The following is a 16,235-nucleotide window of genomic DNA, read 5'->3' as shown; positions in this document are numbered from 1 at the left end:
ATATGTTCATAGCCTCCCTCTCCTCTATACCTGTACTGCCATACCCAGACAACAAAACATTTCCATAGCCTCCCTCTCCTCTATACCTGTACTGCCATACCCAGACAACAGAATATGTTCATAGCCTCCTTCTCCTCTATACCTGTACTGCTATACCCAGACAAGAAAACATTTCCATAGCCTCCCTCTCCTCTATACCTGTACTGCTATACCCAGACAAGAAAACATTTCCATAGCCTCCCTCTCCTCTATACCTGTACTGCTATACCCAGACAAGAAAACATTTCCATAGCCTCCCTCTCCCCTATACCTGTACTGCTATACCCAGACAAGAAAACATTTCCATAGCCTCCCTCTCCTCTATACCTGTACTGCTATACCCAGACAACAGAAGATGTTCCTTGAAACGATTCAAATGTATTTTGGGTCAAAATAATCTGTCTCTCAAACATTTACAGTTCTATGCAATGGCTGCTTCCAGTAGTCTCATGTTGCCATACCTCCAAAATCACGTCGTTGTCACACCTCCCTTTGAGATTTGGAGAATGTTGTATTGCAAAAAATGGTTTGAATGGTCTGCTGGTACCAGCGGCATAATTTTGATTGTATGTTTTATTTCAAGACCCCTCCCTTGACACGCCCATAGAAGGGGTGCTGTAAACGTTACTGTTTTCCTGTCGGGGTAGTTGCTGCCTATGCTAGTTTCAAGTGCTAGTTTTCACATTATAAAGTGTGGGTGACAGTCTGTGATTTATATTTATTGAAAGTGGATTACGCTGCTAAAGACAAACGTCACAACATGTTCTAAATCGCTCGAGTGACACTTTTTTTTCCCATTCACCATTCAATGTGAACAAGACAAAGGAGCTGATCGTGGACTACAGGAAAAGACGGGCCTAACAGGTCCCCATTAACGACAGGGCTGTAGTGGAGCGGGTTGAGAGTTCCAAGTTCCTTGGTGTCCACATCACCAATGAACAACCAGATCCTCAAAAAGTTCTACAGCTGCATCATTGAGAGCATTCTGACCAGTTGCATCACAGCCTGGTATGGTAACTGCTCTGCTGATCACACCGCTCACGTCGCGTGCGTGCTTCGCGTTGCAAAATACATTTCCACACGTTATTCAATCATTGCACCCACACTGCTCGCTCATGCCAACGAGCATCTGTGTTGCCAGGCGCTAAAATAGAAGCTGCTTTTATTTGTGATGCAGATCGCGCTGCAAATCCTGCCTCTCCCATCTCCTCATTAGTTTATAGAAGCAGATACCCACATGCCAACTCCTCATTGGTTATACCCACATGGGTGATTGAAAGAGGAACTGAGGTCGATCATCGTCATGGTAATACTATTAGATGCCAATCGCCATGTAAGGTCCAAAGAAGAAAAAGCCTGAAAGGAGGAGAGATGACTATAAACAATTCGGTTGACTGTTTTATTTGATCCACATGGTTGCTGGCTGCGCTTTGCTACCACCAAAGATATTGTGAAGATTGTCCATTATTTAGTTTTTGTAAGAACCCAAAAAACAGAGGCAGTTGGAGAACCTATTCAAGTGAGTAAATACATTTTTTCAATAAAAAAAACAATGTATTATATAATAGATAGCTAGCTAGCTGGCTACAGTAGGCCACTTTGTAGGCTAACTCATCTAAGCTGCTAGCTAGCTAACTAACTTTACACACTGTTTAGTTAAGTGAATTAAATGTCATCAGCTAGCTAACTTCCTATTAGCTAGGTATCTTAATAAATGTACATTTTAAAAATGCAGTCTCCAAGTGCATTTGTAGATAATAGTCATGGAAGAGGATGAAATTGCAGCTCCAGATGTCAGTAAAGGGAGAGTGTAGGCTACTGGATAAGGGAGGTCATTTTTTAGAAGGACATTTTTAAAAGATTCATCAGTTCCAGTACCTAGAGGGGAAAACATTGAGGACATAGAGATAATAGCAACATCATGTTAAGTGCTGTCTAATTTGAGTATAATGAAACTCGTTTCTTTGTGATGTTTTCTGTCCTCCGATATGGAAAGCTGTGAAAGCCTGTTTCCACATGAAGAGAGAGGTCTCAATGAATATCCTAAGAGACTAATGGTATATCCTAAATGCCATGGGTTATGTGTGTAGGCCTACCTATGTTAGAAAATGTTGTATACAAAAATACAGTTAATCACTCACAATGTATAACCCTATTACAATTGGAGCAGGCCAGCCTTGCTGGAGGTCTGCAGGGTTCTATTTCAGCCCAGCAATAACACACCTCATTCAACTCAAATCTAATGAGTTGATAATCAAGTGTGCTATTGCTGGGCTGGTATAGAAGTCTCCTCACCCAGTAGATTAGGGATCAGTGGAGCAAGGTAGATCAGTAGATTAGGGATCAGTGGAGCGAGGTAGATCAGTAGATTAGGGATCAGTGGAGCGAGGTAGATCAGTAGATTAGGGATCAGTGGAGCGAGGTAGATCAGTAGATTAGGGATCAGTGGAGCGAGGTAGATCAGTAGATTAGGGATCAGTGGAGCGAGGTAGATCAGTAGATTATGGATCAGTGGAGCGAGGTAGATCAGTAGATTAGGGATCAGTGGAGCGAGGTAGATCAGTAGATTAGGGATCAGTGGAGCGAGGTAGATCAGTAGATTAGGGATCAGTGGAGCGAGGTAGATCAGTAGATTAGGGATCAGTGGAGCGAGGTAGATCAGTAGATTAGGGATCAGTGGAGCGAGGTAGATCAGTAGATTAGGGATCAGTGGAGCAAGGTTGGCCACTGCTGGTATGGAGTTTTTTTAAACCTGAAATAAAGTTTTTATAATAATAGCCTACCTTTTACTGCTCAATTATCTATTGTTGTTTAAACTAAGATGTCTAATCTTTACATACGAGTTAGCTTATTTGTACATTTTGAAGTGAAGTGTTTATACTATTATTCAAAATGAACTAGTGCCAATGTTGATTAATCACCTATCACAATCATGTTGATTAATCACCTATCACAATCATGTTGATTAATCACCTATCACAATCATGTTGATTAATCACCTATCACAATCATGTTGATTAATCACCTATCACAATCATGTTGATTAATCACCTATCACAATCATGTTGATTAATCACCTATCACAATCATGTTGATTAATCACCTATCACAATCATGCAATAAAGAGGGGAAGGGTTTCTGTCTGTAATGGGTCTGTGTTTTCAAATGAACATTTCCTTTTTGTCTAGTTGTAAGATCTCCAATCTGTTTTATTTGATTGTCACTCTCTCTCAGTATATCAACGATGTGAATCCATTCTGCAGCTTATATGGCATGGCCAACACAGCCTTAGGCCTACAGTATGACGGCATTACTGGCCTTATGGGCATCTGTCATCTGAAGCAGAGAATAGCTCAACTCACACATGTCGCTCTGGATAAGAGCGTCTGCTAAATGACTTAAATGTAAATGTAAAATGTTGAGCTATATGTTCTCAATTCAAAAGGATACCAGTAGACAATCTATATCAGGCAAACCATATACCAGATTTTTTACATGCCTTTTAAGTGCTGAGAAATACATTGGTTTAGTGCAAATCCAACCCTTGTAATTTAGTATGAAAATAAGGAGATGACAATTAGGCTACAGGAGATGAGCATTACATGCATTAACATTTTATGAGGTTCATTTTATTTAATTCATTACAGTAATGTCGCTTGCAAAATGATTGCAGTTGTTCCCATAGATACTGTAGACAGTACATGGTTGCTCTATGTATCACTGACTCTGGATAAGCTAGAGACACAGCTAACCTTTTATAAAAAATGTGGTTGGCTTTATAATCATGAGAGAAAATTAACTAGCTATTACGTTATACCTAGGTATCTTACAAGGTCAGCTGACCTTTCTCAAAACTAACCTGTGTTGGTCCAAAAAAGTGCAAAGTATTCAGACCCCCTGACTTCTTACACAATTTGTTACATTACAGCCTTATTCTAAAATTGATTACATTTTCCTCATCAATCTACACACAATACCACATAATGACAATGCAAAGTTCAGTTTTTTAGAAATGTTTGCAAATGTATTTTAAAAACCTATTCAGACCCTATACTCAGTACTTTGTTGAAGCACCTTTGGCAGCGATTACAGCATTGAGTCTTCTTGGGTATGCAACTACAATCTTGGCACACCTGTATTTGGGGAGTTTCTCCCATTATTCTCTGCAGATCCTCTCAAGCTCTGTCAGGTTGGATGGGGAGCATTGCTGTACAGCTTTTTTCAGGTCTCTCCAGAGATGTTCGATCTGGTTCAAGTCCGGGCTCTGGCTGGGCCACTGAAGGACATTCAGAGACGTGTCCAGAAGCCACTCCTGCATGGTCTCGGCTGTGTGCTTAGGGCCGTTGTCCTGTTGATTGGTGGAGTGCTGCAGAGATGGTAGTCCTTCTGGAAGGTTCTCCCATCTCCACAGAGGAACTCTGGAGCTCTATCAAAGTGACCGTCGGGTTCTTGGTCACCTCCCTGTCCAAGGCCTTTCTCCCCCAATTGCTCAGTTTTTCCAGGCAGCCAGCTCTAGGAAGAGTCTTGGTGGTAACAAACTTCTTTCATTTAAGAATAATGGAAGCAATGCTGCAGAAATGTGTTGGTACCCTTCCCCAGATCTGTGCCTCGACATAATCCAAAAGGTGCTTCAAAAAGTACTGAGTAAAGGGTCTGAATACTTATGTAAATGTCATATTTCAGACCTTCAATTGGACCAGTCCCTATGACACCTTCAATTAGACCAGTCCCTATGACACCTTCAGTTAGACCAGTCCCTATGACACCTTCAATTAGACCAGTCCCTATGACACCTTCAATTAGACCAGTCCCTATGACACCTTCAATTAGACCAGTCCCTATGACACCTTCAGTTAGACCAGTCCCTATGACACCTTCAATTAGACCAGTCCCTATGACACCTTCAATTGGACCAGTCCCTATGACACCTTCAATTGGACCAGTCCCTATGACACCTTCAATTAGACCAGTCCCTATGACACCTTCAATTGGACCAGTCCCTATGACACCTTCAATTGGACCAGTCCCTATGACACCTTCAATTAGACCAGTCCCTATGACACCTTCAATTAGACCAGTCCCTATGACACCTTCAATTGGACCAGTCCCTATGACACCTTCAATTAGACCAGTCCCTATGACACCTTCAATTAGACCAGTCCCTATGACACCTTCAATTAGACCAGTCCCTATGAGACCTTCAATTGGACCAGTCCCTATGACACCTTCAATTGGACCAGTCCCTATGACACCTTCAATTAGACCAGTCCCTATGACAGTCCCTGAGACCTTCAATTGGACCAGTCCCTATGAGACCTTCAATTGGACCAGTCCCTCAGACCTTCAATTGGACCAGTCCCTATGACACCTTCAATTGGACCAGTCCCTATGAGACCTTCAATTGGACCAGTCCCTTCAATGAGACACCTTCAATTAGACCAGTCCCTATGAGACCTTCAAGACCAGTCCCTATGAGACCTTCAATTGACACCTTCAATTAGACCAGTCCCTATGACACCTTCAATTAGACCAGTCCCTATGAGACCTTCAATTGGACCAGTCCCTATGACACCTTCAATTGGACCAGTCCCTATGAGACCTTCAATTGGACCAGTCCCTATGACACCTTCAATTGGACCAGTCCCTATGAGACCTTCAATTGGACCAGTCCATATGACACCTTCAATTGGACCAGTCTCTATGACACCTTCAATTAGACCAGTCCCTATGACACCTTCAATTAGACCAGTCCCCATGACACCTTCAATTCAATTGGACCAGTCCTGATGACACCTTCAATTTCTAACTTTCCCTAATCTGGTGCACACATTCGGAGTGCCGCCCAAGCAAGGCATTTCATTGGCTTGACGTGTTGCGAGGTGTCACTGATTTACATCAGCTTCCGACCCGTCTTTTTAGCTGATTTCTGCCATGGAAGTTCTCCAGGCTTCCTGTTTTAGGGAAGCCTGTTTCGCGATAAGCCTACCCTTGCAACAATGTGAGGAGGGTGAAACGTCATATGAGGACGACGATATGCATGCTGCCCCACCCCCACTACACACCCACTGATGTATGAGATTGAAGTACTGTTGCAACATATCAATGTCCTCTCAGAGAGAGGGAAGGAAGAGAGGGAATGAAGGGGCTGCAGCACTGAGTGAGTTCTACAGGCTGCTCTTTGGAAGCTCTTTGGAGAAAGGACTGGATCATTGACTGGAAGCAAACCTAATCCAAGGCAGAATCTGAGCAGTATTGAGCATAATGTGAATGCACTGCAGTTTGTGTGCGTGGGATGCATTCCTCCTCGTGTGAGTGGGAGGGAAACCAGTATGGTGCAGAAATGCATGTGGGTGGAACTGCGCTGTACACCATCACAATGATCATAATGAGCTCAGCCAGAGTGATTCAGTACAAATACACCAGTAACCACTGCATTCACATTGCCCCTAAATGTCTACTCAGATCTGGCCTTAACAAACAGACACACAGATGTAATACATCCTGCTCATACAACTAATCTCTGTCATCATGAATACACACACCCTCTCTCTCGCTAACTCACACAGGAAAAATAAATGAATTACCATTTGTAAATATTATATTTTTCTCTTTCGTTACTGCAAAATATTAAAACATGTTTTAAAGCTCTCTAAGTTGTCTGTCTGCACAGAGCAGTCTGGCTGGATGGGATCCCTATTTGGGGAGACAAACGTGTGACTCAGTTCTCTGATTCAGAGGTGGCCTACAGTAGATAACAGAGCTCTAGGGCTTGCTGCAGGACCAGGCCTTCCGCCTCTCCATCTCTCCCTGGATGGTGGAGGAACAAAACCACCACACCCAGCTCCCTCACATCTTTCCCTGCTTCCCTCCCCATTACAATGAGCTCTCATGCTAGATATTTCATCCTAGCCTACCCAGCCCAGGCCCAGCATTCCGTTAGAGTACAGCAGGAACAGCTGCTGATGTCATTGCTCCAGCAGGCAAGAGCCACTGACCCGGTCATATGAAACAAGCTTAGCCTGGTCAGTATTGAACTCTGTGCGCTTGTTAAGATTCAAGGGACAGACATATTGGGCCCTCTGTCCCTGTCAAAAGACTCTGCCTTTCTTTTTCTATATCTCTCTTTCTCATTATGTCCTTCTTTTCTTTCTCCTGAGAAAATGAAGATGGGTAAAGCAGACTCAACCTATGTTCTCAGGGGGACTTGATTAATTTCCCACCTTCACACCACATACTAAATCACTCCTGTCAAATCAACAAGAGTCAATACACAGTGTCAACAAAGAGCAGACCCAGCCCTGAGCATGGTGCTGAGAACAAACACAGCTACAGGATGAGTATAATAGCCACAGTAAATGTCTATATGCTACAAGACAGGCCAGAACCAAGTAGACTAGCCATGCAGCAAAGCCAAAACCTTGCCATAATGTTAGAATAGCAATATCGGAATAAGCAGCTTTGAGTTTATGTGATTTTATTAGGATCCCCATTAGCCAGAGGTAGTCTAGCTAGTCTTACTTGGATCCGACGCGTAACAAAAAAGACATTACAAACAAAAGCCTTTACAATTTACATACATTTACATAATTTAGCAGAAGCTCTTATCCAGGAGCAATTAGAATTAAGTGCCTTGCTCAATGGCACTGGCAGATTTTTTTACCTCGTCGGCTTGATTCGATTCAAACCAGCGACCTTTTGGTTACTGGCCCAACACTCTTAACCGCTAGGCTACCTGCCGCCCTAGCATCTGGGCCAACGCGGGAACAATGAGCTACTTCTCTGGAGCAAAATAGACATACTATCATTCCCTGTTATACATTGAACGCCGTACACCTTAGTGTGATGTTATATGTGGAGATTTATTTTGTTAATTCATGAGCGACGACCTACCATTTTCTATTAGAATGTTATTTTAAAGTACCATGGCATACTCTATAATCCCTGAGGTGGCATTGACTGACTGGTCCGCTGTGAAAAAGCTCTTATAGGAAAAGGAGGGGAAAAAAACAGAGAATGTACATAAAATAACTCACAGTCTATCTTGGAGCTGTAAGATGGAGGAATGTCAAAATTACAACATGAAGAGATCAAAGTCAAGGTATACTGAACATAGTTCCATTCATTGTAATTGAGAGATTAATAGAGCTTAATGCAATGTTTAAATAGCAGTTTTCTATCAAGAGCCTCAGAATATACAGGTATGAATTCCCTGTGCACATACTGCATTACACATTTCTCTCTGTCTTGAAAGTCCTCACTGCACACACTGCATTATGATTAGCAATCATTTTCATTACAAAGCTTCAAGGAGAGCAAAATGTTGATGCAAATTTATAGCAGAGTACAATGGGGCAGCATGGTTTTCATTATTTTGATGGCGGCTCTGTTGCTGGCTGTGTGTGCAATTTAAGGACTGCATGTCCCCAATGTTACAGAAGCATTATTACTAGTAGCCACTGTTTAGCATCATACTCATATTCTACAGCCCTGTCCAGGTAACAGAGAGAAAGAAAGACAGAGAGAAAGAAAAAGAGATAGGTGCTGACTGGATAGTGTGTAGATCCCCAGGCTTGGAACTGCTGATATCGCACGGAAAGCAAGGGTGTTAGCTTTGTTCAAGGCACAAATTGCAGAGTGCACATACGTTGGACACACACACATCCATCCACACACATACACGCTAACCTACAACACTGACATGTATTGCCCCCATACATCAAACCACCACACACACACACCCTTAGCACATGTGACGCCTAGTCCTGATATAACACACCCCTGTCCAGATAGTGCTGCTGCAATGCTTATGTAACCCACAAGCCTCCTGGTGACATTGAGTGTGGTAAACAGAGAAACCCATGGAGGGAGGGAAGAGAGTAGGGTGGAGAGCCGAGGAGGAGAAAGAGAGAGGAGGAGGAAGACAAAGATATTTTAAAGGATTTTAAAGGAAGGGAAGAAAATGAGCTGCACCAAAGATGATCTCGCCTCTTCCTCTTTGGCTGCACTGTACAGGAAGCAGCAATGTCTGTCCGCTCCACCACTTCCTTCTAACTGGGAGAGAGATAGTGAATGTGGACAGGGCTCTCATGGCCCTTCACACCGGTCCAGGTTTTCACAGAGCCAGGGCTGAGATACAGAGACAGAAGGAGCAGGGAAAGGAGTGAAAGGAAGGAGGCGATAGTAAATCTGTGAGCGGAGCTCTTCAAACACCAGCCTTCTTCTTCCTTCTCTACGTTTAACTGCCTGTCGCTCCTCAGAATACTGATGGGGGCTCTTCAAAGGCACGGTAAATACTGCCAGAGTGTGTGTGTGCATATATGTGTGTGTGTGATTCTTTTAACATGGCTGAATTAGGATTTTCATTCATTCTAAATCAGACAGCTTCAATAGAGAATTTCTCCATTTTGTTCTCAGAGTTCCCACCTTCTCTCAAATGTTCCCCTGGCTTCAATAGGTCTTAATAACCTGAATACATGTCTGTAATAAGAGGATATAGAGAATAAAAAATGTTTGTGGAATACATACACGATGGATGGTTAACAGCACTGAGGTGCAAATTGACATTGCCAAGTAGAGGCATTACATACCTTGACACACTCTCACAATAATCCCATGTTAATCTAGAATTATCACAGACACGGTGTGTCAACGGAGTCCCTGCCCATCTCCAAAAACATCTGAGACCCTACCTATTCAAAGAATATCTTAAATAAGACATCTCAGTCTTAGCAGCCCTCCTTCTTCTTTTCCTACTGGCACTGACTTTGCTGATTACTTCTTTATTGAGGAAAAATGTGCTTACTACGATTGTGACATGTGGTTGTCTCAACTAGCTATTAGATGAATTATTTTTTTATTTCACCTTTATTTAACCAGGTAGGCTAGTTGAGAACAAGTTCTCATTTGCAACTGCGACCTGGCCAAGATAAAGCATAGCAGTGTGAACAGACAACACAGAGTTACACATGGAGTAAACAATTAACAAGTCAATAACACAGTAGAAAAAAGGGGGAGTCTATATACAATGTGTGCAAAAGGCATGAGGTAGGCGAATAATTACAATTTTGCAGATTAGCACTGGAGTGATAAATGATCAGATGGTCATGTACAGGTAGAGATATTGGTGTGCAAAAGAGCAGAAAAGTAAATAAATAAAAACAGTATAAAAACAGTATGGGAATGAGGTAGGTGAAAATGGGTGGGCTATTTACCAATAGACTATGTACAGCTGCAGCGATCGGTTAGCTGCTCAGGTAGCTGATGTTTGAAGTTGGTGAGGGAGATAAAAGTCTCCAACTTCAGCGATTTTTGCAGTTCATTCCAGTCACAGGCAGCAGAGTACTGGAACGAAAGGCGGCCAAATGAGGTGTTGGCTTTAGGGATGATCAGTGAGATACACCTGCTGGAGCGCGTGCTACGGATGGGTGTTGCCATCGTGACCAGTGAACTGAGATAAGAGAGCTTTACCTAGCATGGACTTGTAGATGACCTGGAGCCAGTGGGTCTGGCGACGAATATGTAGCGAGGGCCAGCCGACTAGAGCATACAAGTCGCAGTGGTGGGTGGTATAAGGTGCTTTAGTGACAAAACGGATGGCACTGTGATAGACTGCATCCAGTTTGCTGAGTAGAGTGTTGGAAGTCATTTTGTAGATGACATCGCCGAAGTCGAGGATTGGTAGGATAGTCAGTTTTACTAGGGTAAGCTTGGCGGCGTGAGTGAAGGAGGCTTTGTTGCGGAATAGAAAGCCGACTCTTGATTTGATTTTCGATTGGAGATGTTTGATATGAGTCTGGAAGGAGAGTTTGCAGTCTAGCCAGACACCTAGGTACTTATAGATGTCCACATATTCAAGGTCGGAACCATCCAGGGTGGTGATGCTAGTCGGGCATGCGGGTGCAGGCAGCGATCGGTTGAAAAGCATGCATTTGGTTTTACTAGCGTTTAAGAGCAGTTGGAGGCCACGGAAGGAGTGTTGTATGGCATTGAAGCTCATTTGGAGGTTAGATAGCACAGTGTCCAATGACGAGCCGAAAGTATATAGAATGGTGTCGTCTGCATAGAGGTGGATCAGGGAATCGCCCGCAGCAAGAGCAACATCATTGATATATACAGAGAAAAGAGTCGGCCCGAGAATTGAACCCTGTGGCACCCCCATAGAGACTGCCAGAGGACCGGACAGCATGCCCTCCGATTTGACACACTGTACTCTGTCTGCAAAGTAATTGGTGAACCAGGCAAGGCAGTCATCCGAAAAACCGAGGCTACTGAGTCTGCCGATAAGAATATGGTGATTGACAGAGTCGAAGGCCTTGGCAAGGTCGATGAAGACGGCTGCACAGTACTGTCTTTTATCGATGGCGGTTATGATATCGTTTAGTACCTTGAGTGTGGCTGAGGTGCACCCGTGACCGGCTCGGAAACCAGATTGCACAGCGGAGAAGGTACGGTGGGATTCGAGATGGTCAGTGACCTGTTTGTTGACTTGGCTTTCGAAGACCTTAGATAGGCAGGTCAGGATGGATATAGGTCTGTAACAGTTTGGGTCCAGGGTGTCTCCCCCTTTGAAGAGGGGGATGACTGCGGCAACTTTCCAATCCTTGGGGATCTCAGACGATATGAAAGAGAGGTTGAACAGGCTGGTAATAGGGGTTGCGAAAATGGCGGCGGATAGTTTCAGAAACAGAGGGTCCAGATTGTCAAGACCAGCTGATTTGTACGGGTCCAGGTTTTGCAGCTCTTTCAGAACATCTGCTATCTAATGCACTAACTGTAACTTGCTCTGGATTAGTGTGTCTGCTAAACAACTAAATGTAAAAATAACTCAATGTAAATGGAGGGTAAAAATAAAACGGCAGAAGCCCTATTTCAATTTTTATTTTATTTTATTTATTTGACTTTTCTAATTAATTCGTTTTTTTTTCGGAAGGACTAATGATGACTGACATTAATCTACATGCTATCTAACACCATGTCTACCTACTGACATTAATCTACATGCTATCTAACACCGTGTTTAAACTACTGACATTAATCTACATGCTATCTAACACCATGTCTACCTACTGACATTAATTAATCTATCTAACACCATGTCTACCTACTGACATTAATCTAATCTAACACTGTGTTTAAACTACTGACATTAATCTACATGCTATCTAACACCATGTCTACCTACTGACATTAATCTACATGCTATCTAACACCATGTCTACCTACTGACATTAATCTACATGCTATCTAACACTGTGTTTAAACTACTGACATTAATCTACATGCTATCTAACACCATGTCTACCTACTGACATTAATCTACATGCTATCTAACACCATGTCTACCCACTGACATTAATCTACATGCTATCTAACACTGTGTTTAAACTACTGACAATTCTAAAATGGATTCAATATTTGTTTTCCCTCATCAATCTACAAACAATACCCCATAATGACAAAGAGAAAACAGGTTTTTAGAAATTATAATAATAAAAACTGAAATACCTTATTTAGATAAGTATTCAGACCCTTTGCTATGAAATGTGAAATTGAGCTCAGGTGCATCCTATTTCCATTGATCATCCTTGAGATATTTCTACAACTTGATTGTAGTCCACCTGTGGTAAATTCAATTGTTTGGACATGATTTGGAAAGGCACGCACATCTCTATGTAAGGTCCCACAGTTGATAGTGCATGTCAGAGCAAAAACCAAGCCATGAGGTCGAAGGAATTGTTCGTAAAGCTCTGAGACAGGTGTGTGTCAAGGCAAAGATCTAGGGAAGGGAACCAAAAATTTTCTGTAGCATTGAGGGTCAAGAACACAGTGGCCTCCATCATTCTTAAACGGAAGAAGTTTGGAACCACTAAGACTCTTCCTAGGGCTGACCGCCCGGCCAAACTGAGCAATCGGGGGAGAAAGGCCTTGGTCAGGGAGGTGATCAAGAATTTACCCTAGTAAAACTGACTATCCTACCGATCCTCGACTTCAGCGATGTCATCTACAAAATTGCCTCCAACACTCTACTCAGCAGACTGGATGCAGTTTATTACAGTGCCATCCATTTAGTCACTAAATCACCTTATACCACCCACCACTGCGACCTGTATGCTCTAGTCGGCTGGCCCTCGCTACATATTCATCGCCAGACCCACTGGCTCCAGGTCATCTACAAGTCACGATGGCAACACCCATCCGTAGCACGCGCTCCAGCAGGTGTATCTCACTGATCATCCCTAAAGCCAACACCTCATTTGGCCGCCTTTCGTTCCAGTTCTCTGCTGCCTGTGACTGGAACGAATTGCAAAAATCGCTTAAATTGGAGACTTTAATCTCCCTCACCAACTTCAAACATCTGCTATCTGAGCAGCTAACCGATCGCTGCAGCTGTACATAGTCTATCGGTAAATAGCCCACCCATTTTTACCTACCTCATCCCCATACTGTTCTGATTTATTTACTTTTCTGCTCTTTTGCACACCAATATATCTCTACCTGTACATGACCATCTGATCATTTATCACTACAGTGTTAATCTGCAAAATTGTAATTATTTGCCTACCTCCTCATGCCTTTTGCACACAATGTATATAGACTCCCCCTTTTTTTCTACTGTGTTATTGACTTGTTAATTGTTTACTCCATGTGTAACTCTGTGTTGTCTGTTCACACTGCTATGCTTTATCTTGGCCAGGTTGCAGTTGCAAATGAGAACTTGTTCTCAACTAGCCTACCTGGTTAAATAAAGGTGAAAAAAAAGGGAAAAAAAACAAACAAACAGCTGGTCACACTGACAGAGCTGCAGAGTTCCTCTGTGGAGATGGGAGAACCTTCTCTACAGCCATCTCTACAGCACTCTACCAATCATGCTATTTAAAACTACTGACATTAATCTACATGCTAACTACTGACATTAATCTACATGCTAACTGCTGACATTAATCTACATGTAAACTACTGACATTAATCTACATGCTAACTACTGACATTAATCTACATGCTAACTACTGACATTAATCTACATGCTAACTACTGACATTAATCTACATGCTATCTAAAACCATGTCTAAACTACTGACATTAATCTACATGCTAACTGCTGACATTAATCTGCATGCTAACTACTGACATTAATCTACATGTTAACTACTGACATTAATCTACATGCTAACTACTGACATTAATCTACATGCTAACTGCTGACATTAATCTACATGCTATCTAAAACCATGTCTAAACTGCTGACATTAATCTACATGCTAACTGCTGACATTAATCTACATGCTAACTACTGACATTAATCTACATGCTAACTACAGACATTAATCTACATGCTAACTACTGACATTAATCTACATGCTAACTACTGACATTAATCTACATGATAACTACTGACATTAATCTACATGCTATCTAAAACCATGTCTAAACTACTGACATTAATCTACATGCTAACTTCTGACATGAATCTACATGCTAACTACTGACATTAATCTACATGCTAACTGCTGACATTAATCTACATGCTAACTACTGACATTAATCTACATGCTAACTACTGACATTAATCTACATGCTAACTACTGACATTAATCTACATGCTAACTGCTGACATTAATCTACATGCTAACTGCTGACATTAATCTACATGCTAACATTAATCTACATGCTATCTAAAACCATGTCTAAACTACTGACAATAATCTACATGCTAACTACTGACATTAATCTACATGCTAACTACTGACATTAATCTACATGCTAACTACTGACATTAATCTACATGCTAACTACTGACAATAATCTACATGCTATCTAACACCGTGTCTAAACTACTGACATTAATCTACAGCTTAGCCTTTGTAACACCTATACATAACACCTACATAACTACCTTACTACAATGATTATGGTGTGTCAGAGAGAGTTTAGAAGTGTCAGAGAGATTTTAGCAGATGCATACATACAGAGCAAAGTGTACGGGGTCTACCACGTGTTTGGTCATATCACAACCTCAAGTTAATCAAGGCAGTATATGAGCAGCACCAAACAGACATGACCAACCATACCTGACAGTTGAGATACAAAGACAGGAGCTCTGTCTAAATGTGCAGACCATAAGCATCTTATGCTTCTATTAATACACAACTCTTAAGTCCACAGAGAGATCAGTCACTTTAAGGTCTAAGGTCTTGGTTGATGAAGGTTAATCTGACTATCGCGTACAGTCAGTGTATGCATTATGACTACAAAAGAACAATGGGTAACCTGACTAACTATTTTCATTCTTGCAGTTTGTGCATTTGATGGATCGCACACTATTGATTTTACAGGACTTCATGCATGTACTGTACATGCACACACACAATTCCTGGAGTCCCTATTTTCCCACCAACACAGATCAGTATGCTTGAGTGGTTTGGAGTGTGCAGGTTAGGTCCCCTGTGTTTGTTCTAGGCTCCAGTTTGTTCCCATGCAGCTCCCTTCTATTCCACAGCCCAGACAGCTGTGCTTCCCGGAGTAGAGTAGACCCACAGATCCGGGCCATGATGTGTTGATGATGAGCAGAGAATCCACTCTAACGACCCTGCATATGCAAACGACATGTCTGTGCTAACCAAACACAGCCTCCTCTCATCACCTCCCGGGAGTGGGAAGGAAGGTGCTCTTTTACAGACCACAAAGAGGAAGTGATCAAACAAGAAACTCTGTAATTATTCCAGAATTATTGTTTGACAGTGTATGTGCTATATGATGAAGGCGCTTGTGATTTTATAATTGACTTTGCCAGCAAAACTGCAAGGGGAAGTCAGCAGTAAAGGATTGAACAGCAATCCATAGACCAGGTGAGACCAAATTTGTAATGAAAGGTTAAATACTAGAGGACACCAAGAACAAGTCCGAGAAGGTCTAGGGTATGTGGACATAGGTAAGTATTTACTGTATGTCACAGGTTACATCGGATGGCTGTTTATCTGAGTGCAGTGCCCTTTTACAGGAAACCCCCAGTGACCCCGGGGCTGTAACGGAATGACCTCCTCATGAAATATTAGTGGGGTTGCTGATTTGCTTTTTATTAGCCCAATGGGAGTGCTTACTTAGTTAAAGATTCATGATCCAAACGGACATTAGAACAATGCCTCAGAGACTAAACTACAGCCAACAACATGTGGTTCCTCTGAGAAGCCTGATGACCA

General features: G+C 42.2%; 1 protein-coding gene across 2 annotated transcripts in view; it reads right to left on the bottom strand.

Annotated features, from left to right (window-relative positions):
• Positions 1–16,235, bottom strand: part of LOC124032054 (protein kinase C and casein kinase substrate in neurons protein 1-like) — a 53,334-nt gene that overhangs the window by 26,769 nt on the left and 10,330 nt on the right. The window lies entirely within an intron of this gene.

Source organism: Oncorhynchus gorbuscha, linkage group LG03, assembly GCF_021184085.1.
Source record: "Oncorhynchus gorbuscha isolate QuinsamMale2020 ecotype Even-year linkage group LG03, OgorEven_v1.0, whole genome shotgun sequence".
NCBI classification, from domain to species: domain Eukaryota; kingdom Metazoa; phylum Chordata; class Actinopteri; order Salmoniformes; family Salmonidae; genus Oncorhynchus; species Oncorhynchus gorbuscha.
The sequence above is the reverse complement of the archived record's forward strand: the minus strand, read 5'-3'. Positions and strand labels throughout refer to the sequence as shown.